This window comes from Asparagus officinalis, chromosome 3 (assembly GCF_001876935.1).
Source record: "Asparagus officinalis chromosome 3, Aspof.V1, whole genome shotgun sequence".
Classification (NCBI taxonomy): domain Eukaryota; kingdom Viridiplantae; phylum Streptophyta; class Magnoliopsida; order Asparagales; family Asparagaceae; genus Asparagus; species Asparagus officinalis.
Genome location: NC_033796.1, coordinates 18,283,314 through 18,291,587, shown reverse-complemented (window position 1 = coordinate 18,291,587; position 8,274 = coordinate 18,283,314).

The following is an 8,274-nucleotide window of genomic DNA, read 5'->3' as shown; positions in this document are numbered from 1 at the left end:
TTAGTTAAATACCTAAACCCGTAACCCTAATTATATGTATATATATATATATACCCCCCTCTCTCTCTCGTATTCTATTTTTCAGCCGCCGCCTATTCCCTCTCTCTCTCTCTTCCTTCATCTCTCTCCCCGACAACCCAAACACCGCGCCGCCCCAGCCACCTCCTTCACCGACAGCCACCGAACTTCAGCCTCCCCTCCTCGCCACCGCGCCGCCTTCAGCCTGCAACCCGCTCGCCGTCCCTGATCCCGACGCAACCCAACCACCAACGCCCGGCACCCACTTCCTGCACACTCCGGCTTCCCCCTCGCATGACCAGCGGCCTCAGCCGATACTCCGCACGCTCCCGCTCCACCCGCTGTCTCGACTCCGCCGCCACCAGAGCTCGCCTCTGCCTCCGTCAAGCCGTTGAACAGCCGCTGCACCCGAGCCCTGACCGCCAGATCCGCCGGCAAACCGCCATCACCGCCTGCATCCCTGCCCACCGCCGCCAGCGCCCTATTCGCCGCCTCGCTGACGAACAGCAGCTGCCGACCCGACCACCTCAGATCCCGTCGCCGTCGCCCTCCAGTTCGCCTCCGTCGAACTCCGATCAGCCCCGGCGTCGAGTCGTCGTCGTCAGCCCGAGCCGTCGAACCCCGAGGCAAGACCTCTCCTCTCCTTATTGTCGTTTCAATATTTTTATGTGTAGATTAGTTTGTGTTATAATTAATTGCGTAGGTTGTTTGGTGAATAATATTGATTTATATCATAGTTGGGTGATAAATAGTATTTTCGAAATAATGGTAATGAAGTGAAAGAAATTATTTTGATCACGGAACCAATTTAGAGAATTTATAATAATTAAAAAGAATTTATTTTGAGAAAAGATTATTTTAGAATAATTATTATGAATTAAAAGAATTTATTTCGGTAGTGGAATCTTTTTGGATAATTATATTAATTAAAAGAATTTGTTTGAGAACGGATCATTTAGAAAAATTATAATAATTTAAAAGAAATTATTTTCGGCAAAAGAATTATATTTTTGATAATTATGATGATTTAAAGGAATTTATTCGAAAAGATAATTATCTATTTTAGATTTAAGTAATTTATGATTTTATATGAATAGTTTAGATGGCTGGATAACAAGATGTTTGTGAAACCGGACTGCAAGTATGTTTTTACTGTTACGATGCATATTCACGTTTTGCATTTATTTAATGTATTTGACATGTCTGTTATGTGTTATCCATGTTGTGTTTGAGAACTCTTAGTAGTTCATGACTTAGTGGCCTCGTGCGTCATGAACAGACTTAGTGACATGTGTGAGTGTGTTGACTGAGTTAGGTGGTGAACCCGAGTTTCAATGAGGATTATGGTTGACTTAGAAAAACGAGAATAGTTGGGATGGGGAAGTTAATGTTCATGTGCTTGGATGTGACTGTTGATGTATTCCAGCCCACGTCGGTGAATTCGTGTAGTCACTGGGGTTGGTTTGTTGGTCTAAAGTGAATTCGTGTAGTCACTTTAGTCCGTGACTTGTTTCGTCACCTGAGCTTTGCCTGAGTTCGGACCAGGCCGAGATCGGATTGCGGTAGTCCTCTGACCGATTCGTGTAGCGGTATTGGATGCGCGTAGAGGATTTGTGAACAGTCAGTTATCGGTGATATGAGCGTTGACTTTATATGAGATGTGGACCAGTGACCTGTTATAGGATGGCTAGTTACACGACATCGTTTCTTGGCTAGGTATGACTTCTTGTGAGATGTAGGCCAGTTGTATTTCTTTCCATACCTAGATTAGGATTAATATTTAATTATCTGCAATTTGAGACATATGGTATATACATGAGGGTTTCCTTGTTGGATTATTTCGCTCGACGTACTAAGTCTCGAGTTGTAGATTTTTAAATATAATTCCATCTAGTTGTATGACATTGTTATGTGGATGATTATAGGAATGGCTAGCTGTATGATCTTGTTACTCGGATGTTATGTTTTTCCTGATTGTTATACTCTAGTGATGGATTGTATCTAGCTTGTTAGTATTTCAGTTGCATACTTCTATTGTTACTACTATCATCACATGTTTCTATTTATGTTATCGCTTTGGTCACTCTTCTATTATTATTACTACTGTTGCATCTGTTATTGCATTGGTCATTCGACCGTTCCTATTTTCTTTGTGGGTCGGGTCTTGCCGTGCGTCATGCACCTGACGTACACGTGTTTCTCTGGTGTACGTCAGACTTAGGAGAAGAGCAGGTTCAACAGGAGTCAGATGATTCTCAACAGGAGTGCCTTGAAGACGGGTGTTGCAGAAGAAGCTGAAGCTTAGTTATTTGTCTTATGTTTTCTTTATAGCATTTCTTACCGCTGGATTATTATATTTTATATTTTCCAGTATTTCATTCAGAGAGTCTTGTATAAGGCATGTTGACCCGTATTTTATGTCTCGGATGATCTACTTTCGATGATATGTTATTTCATATTCTGTATTGTTCATTATATTCTTGCTGATTGTGATCGGGGACCTAATGACTTCGCATGGTTTTATTTCCAGACGCTTAGCGTATTAGATTGAGAAGAAGAGGTCTAGCACTTATCTCTCCTGCAGTCTAATACGTCGCGGGCTTGCTCGCGTCCCGATTCCCTGGTATTTTGGGAAGCGGGGCGTGACAGGTATTCTACGATTGCATAAGACTCCCAAAAAACTTTTCCATTTCAACCATCCTGATTTAATTCGATGCACAATATTATCCTCTATCTCACATCATGCTAACGATTGATCCTAAATAGCAAAAATGATTAGTTTTAGGTATTTCTTGGCCATCAATATGTATCATAAGCTCTCTTCATGTCCTGGTTTTACTAAAATTGTACTCCATATATTCTATTTTTATTCTACTAATTCTAAAACCTTTATGTTATAGTCGTTTTAGAGCTAAAAAGTAATCTCCAATCGATAGTAGACAAGTGTCACACATTATGCGTAATCAAGCCAGCACTTCACTTCAAGATAACCAAAGGCTTAGTTCGGAAGACTCGATACGCCGACATCTCGCGCGGATAACTCAAAAGGCGTTATATGTTGACCCCTGACTAGGCCGACTTCTTGACCAACCTACTCGACCAGCCATTCAGCCGACATCTCGTGAGGAGGCCTCAAAAGGCGGTACTTCTCGACCTTCTATCAGACGAGTAGAAAGGCGACGACTACCTCGCGGCTCCAGCCCCCTCCCGCACACTGACAGCCAATCAGCTCGAGATAAATGCTATGAAATGCATGACTAGCGTCATCATTTCTCTATCCTCAATAGTCTTTACGACACATCGGACCGCGTTGGCACCGCACGCCCCCACTCACTTCACATTAAATGCGAAAGTGACATCCCCTCCACTCGTCGACCAACACCTGTAAAGCAGATGCTGACTTGGCTACCAGTCCATACTCGGTCAAAGTTAACATCCTACCCCATACTACCACTATAAATAGAGGTACTATTTTTAATAATAATGTAAGATCTTTATCCATACTCAATGTGCTTAAGAACTTCTACAGTTCAGTTACTTCTCCACTCAAGCAATTTACTAACTTGATCGTCGGAAGAACAACCAGAGAACCCAATGTCGTCCTCTTACGATTTGCTACATGTGCAAGGAAGAACGGTCTACCTCAGAACTAGACATTCGGAGGGTTAGAGGACCTTCGTCAACCGAATAACTTTGATTTCATTGACTGTTTGATATCAGCCATCAACACTTTAGATTCAAGAGCTTGTCTCCATTCTTCTACTTTCAAAATAATGCCTCTTCTAATTTCATCAACTAACACTATATCATCGGTAAATAACATACACAATGGTATTTAATCCTGAATGTGCTTAGTAAGCTGATTCATAACTAATGAAAAAAAATAAATACTTAAAACTGACTCTTAGTGTAAACCTATGGTAATAGAAAATTGTTTAGTCTCTCATTCATTAATTATTACTCTAATTGTTACTCTATCATACATATCTTTAATTACATCAATATATATACTAGATACATATTTTTTTTCTAATACCCACCGCATTATCTTTCTAGGCATTCTATCATAAGTTTTTTCTAGATCAATAAAAACCGTATGTAGATTTTTTCTCTTCCCTCTATATCTCTCCATCAACCGTCTTAAAAAGATAAGGAGTTAAAGTGACCTCAAAATCATTGTTCTAATTCAAAATAGATGCACTTTTTAGAGACACCTCCGAACAGAGATATAGGATATGTACCTTCTATGTAGATGATTATCTGGATTTTATCAGAACCATCCGCATATGAATAAATAGCTCCTCACGTATAACATGAGTGGTTTTGTATGACGTGTTGTCCTATATGACTATTGGATTCACTGTTTTGTTAAAGTTAATTGTAATTTATGTTGTGTACATTTGTACGTTTGATTAGTTGGTCTAGTTTAAAATTTGTGTCTTTTTTTTTTTTTTGCGCTTGTGCTTCTGGATGCATTTTTTTAAATGCCAGATAAATTTTCCAACTTCCCTTGGGGTCATTTGCAATTAAGTTGCGGCTTGAACCCCATTTTAATTTTAACTTCAATAAAATGAAATTGTGGCATAAGTCCAAATATGGGTAAATTGTTGAGTTGAATACATTAATGCAGTCGTGATTTCATCTTTATAATATTAGTTCCACAAAACAAACAGTTGTACTTATTAATCCAAAACGTCTTGCTTGTATACATCTACAATTACAATCCATTCAATTCAAGCGAGGCAATCTCGGTGCGCCAAAGTTGTTTCCTAGTCTACACTTTGTCACAATCAAAATCCTGTTCTGCTGCAAGTGCTGTAGTGTGAGGTTTTTAGGTCCATATTTAGCTATGCTGCTCCGTGTTAGGTTCGGGTCCATTATCACAATGTTTTCAGACAACTCACCCGCTGATTATGTGCCTTCTTCACTTTTGGTAGGTTCACAATCAAATATCAACTCCATGTTTCACCTAACAAAACCTATTCATTCAGGAACTAAAACCTCATCCATCTCCATTTCATCTCCAAGGTGGAGCTAGCCAGAAAATGACATTGATTAAAAAAAAAAAAGAACATAACGCTTAAAACTTGGAATTTCCCCTGAAAGAATAAATTATTTACTTAATTCATGCGTAACTCCTTTGTGCCAAAAAGAAGGGTGGATTTTACAGAAGCCCCTTAAGGTTGGCCCTTTTTAGATAACCCCCTTAAGCTTGAGGGTTTTTCGTGTAAACCCTATAACTTCCTCTATCCTGCTAAATTCTTTGAAGATTTTTTCATTTTAGTTCTCCAAAGTAACACCACGAAGCCTAATGTGTCAGGTACCAAGCACGTGACCGAAAAAAGAAAATACCCTCAACACTCATAAAATCATCATTTTATTTGCTTTTATTTCTTGATTAATTTTTAGGTGTGAGAGGTATTTTCGCCTTTTTTTTTCGTTATGTTCCTGGAACATGATAGAGATTAGATTTGATGGTGGTAATTTAGGGGGTTAAAGCAAACATCTTCAATTAGTTTAGAGAAACTGATCGAAGAAGTTCACTGGGAGAGTTAAGGGGAATTTTGCACCTATTAAAATAGTTAAAGGGACTATCTCAAAAACAAAGGACTGTGGTATTGTGCATCATTACTCACGGGAAGTTCTTCTAGCCATCCTTCAAAAGGTGAAGCTCAGTACCCCGAAAGAACTTGGCCTCAACTTCTTGTTTGGTTTACGAAGATGGTGAAAGGGAGAAAGTCAACAAGTTGCCCAAGGAGGCATTTGCTATTAATTATCTGCTATCTACAGAGTTTGGCAAGAGAGGAACTCAAGGATGTATCGGCTCGATGCACATTGCTCCTCAAATTGTTGTTCAGCAATGTCTAGCAGATGTCAAGTGCAAAGATAATACTGGCCTTTTTACGGTGTTGATGCTGTTCTATTCTGGTGAGATGCTAAAAGTATTGCGGTTTTTTTTTTTTTTCATGCTCCATGCTTGGAAACAATGTGTTGTGTGTGAGCTGCTCGTATGAGTTTTGATTGCCTGCTGTTGGTTGAGCTGTAAACATACTGATTTTGAGTGAGTGTGTTGCTTTTTTTGGAGCAGTGTCGCTGTTTTTTCTTGACAACTTGTGTCTAATCCTAACTCTGTAAGTAGCTTTTGATGAGCATGAAGTGGTGTATTTCCCTGGTTATGCTGGACCGGGTTTACTTGTAAAAGTTTATTGAGCAATAAAGGTTTTCTTACATTTACCAAACAAAATGTCTAAAACAACGTATAAGGAACTCCGTGACGGGGAAAACTTTTAAATTGGATACGAGCATACAAATATTCTGTCCCTGTTTGTTTATCATCCGAAGAGAATAAATAAAAGACCAATTATTGCAGCAATTTGGTACAGCCAATTTCTGCTAATTAAGCAAAACTCCTAGCAGCATCTGCCTTAAAAATAATTTTATGTCTCCCATAATATAAAGCATTGATTCCTTTGTCATCTTCCCGTTGTCCTCAATCTTCTGAAAGACTCGGATCAGCTCCAAGCGGATTTAAAAAAGCTTAATGAGTACAAAATATGCATAGTTTTAGGAGAAGAAGGCCACGCATCAATTGTTGCTTTGGCCTTACTTACGGTTAGGTATGATTCTTAATTTGTCATCATGACCTTTATGTGTAATGACATAATCCACTCGATCCGATCCAAAGATCCTTTGACTTGTTGCATAGTTACCATGTTCTCGAATATTTCTCTATCTTATAGGAATTTGGATCTTCTCCACTATAAAAAATAGTGAAGATACCACTACTTTTAATCCAAACTGTTAATTATCAAGCGAGTTGTTATAATACAATCTAAAACTAACACATACTATACATCAGTGTATTGCACTCATTCTAAATTTGCACTCAAAAAAATTACAACCGCCCACTAGATAATCAATGATCGAGATTATGTAGTGGTCCCTCCTTAACTTTTTGATAGTAGAGAGGATCCGAGTGCAATCTTATATGTTCCCTACCAATATTTTTTTATCCTCTTCATTATCAAAAATTAGTGGAGAGACCACTGCCATATTAACAACCATTGATTTATTTACTGGATGATTATAATTTATTCTAAAGTCGGCACTCACCATATCTCTCATAATTTCAGCTTATTTCTAATATACACTCAAAGATAAATCACAGTCACGTGCTAAATAAATCAGCGACTATTAATATGATAGTTGTCTCTCTAGTACATTTTCTCACAATGGAGAGGTTCTGAATCCATCTGTTTTTCTAAAACTATTGTCAAAGTTTTTTATTCTTGTAAGTCGCAAACCATGGAGAGAAAAAAATAAAGATCTTCTTCTTGGGAAAATAGTCAAAAGATATAGCAATTCATTTGGAATATGATGAATGCTGAATAGAGAATAAATCATAACCACTCACTGAATAAATCAACAGTTGTTCATATAGTAATGGTCTCTCTAACTATTGTTTTAATAGTGAAGAGGATACAAATTTAAAATAGATTCTACAAATAAAAAAGCAACCAGTTACAACTTTTTAACGAATGATGGGAACATGTCAGAGAGCCCCCTAGCCATCTTTCATTACCTCAAAATTAGTTACAGGCTAAAAGGTTACACTCCCAATCCTAGAGTGCAACCTATCATAATAACATGGGGTTTAAATATTGTAGCACTGAAAATGTCAAAAACACTTGCGTAAAGAACTAAGGGCCAGGCAAAACCATGAAACCGGGCCGCATCAAGTCCTGATCTAGTTTGGGGCTGTTTTGTATTTGGAAAAAAAAGCTAGGCCTACTGTGGCCTAGTTTTTTTAGTTCAATTTTAAGCCCTTAACCAGGCCAGGCTTGGACCAACACCCCCAGATTTTACTTCTTTGCCAAACAGACCTAAGGGTGGGGTTGGGTTTAATTTTCAGCCAGGACTAACTAATTTGGTTTAAGTTGGTTTATGGAATACGTGGCAACCCATGGAAACGAGTGATAGTGACACTCGCTTTGGGCGACTGTCGCTAGAACTCCTCGGTAGCACCCCAAGTTCTCCTTCCGGTGAATATTTACAAACCAAAACACTACTGTTACAATACTAAAAAGCAAAGAAGCAACCAATTAAACACGTACTGATCTTACTTTGCATGCTTAAATTATAATTTCAAGCTTAAGACTATCTGGATATATATCCTAAAAACAAACTTCCTTGCGCATTAGATGATTTACAAACGATTCGAACCCGCTGACACAATAAGCAATCATATAATAATTT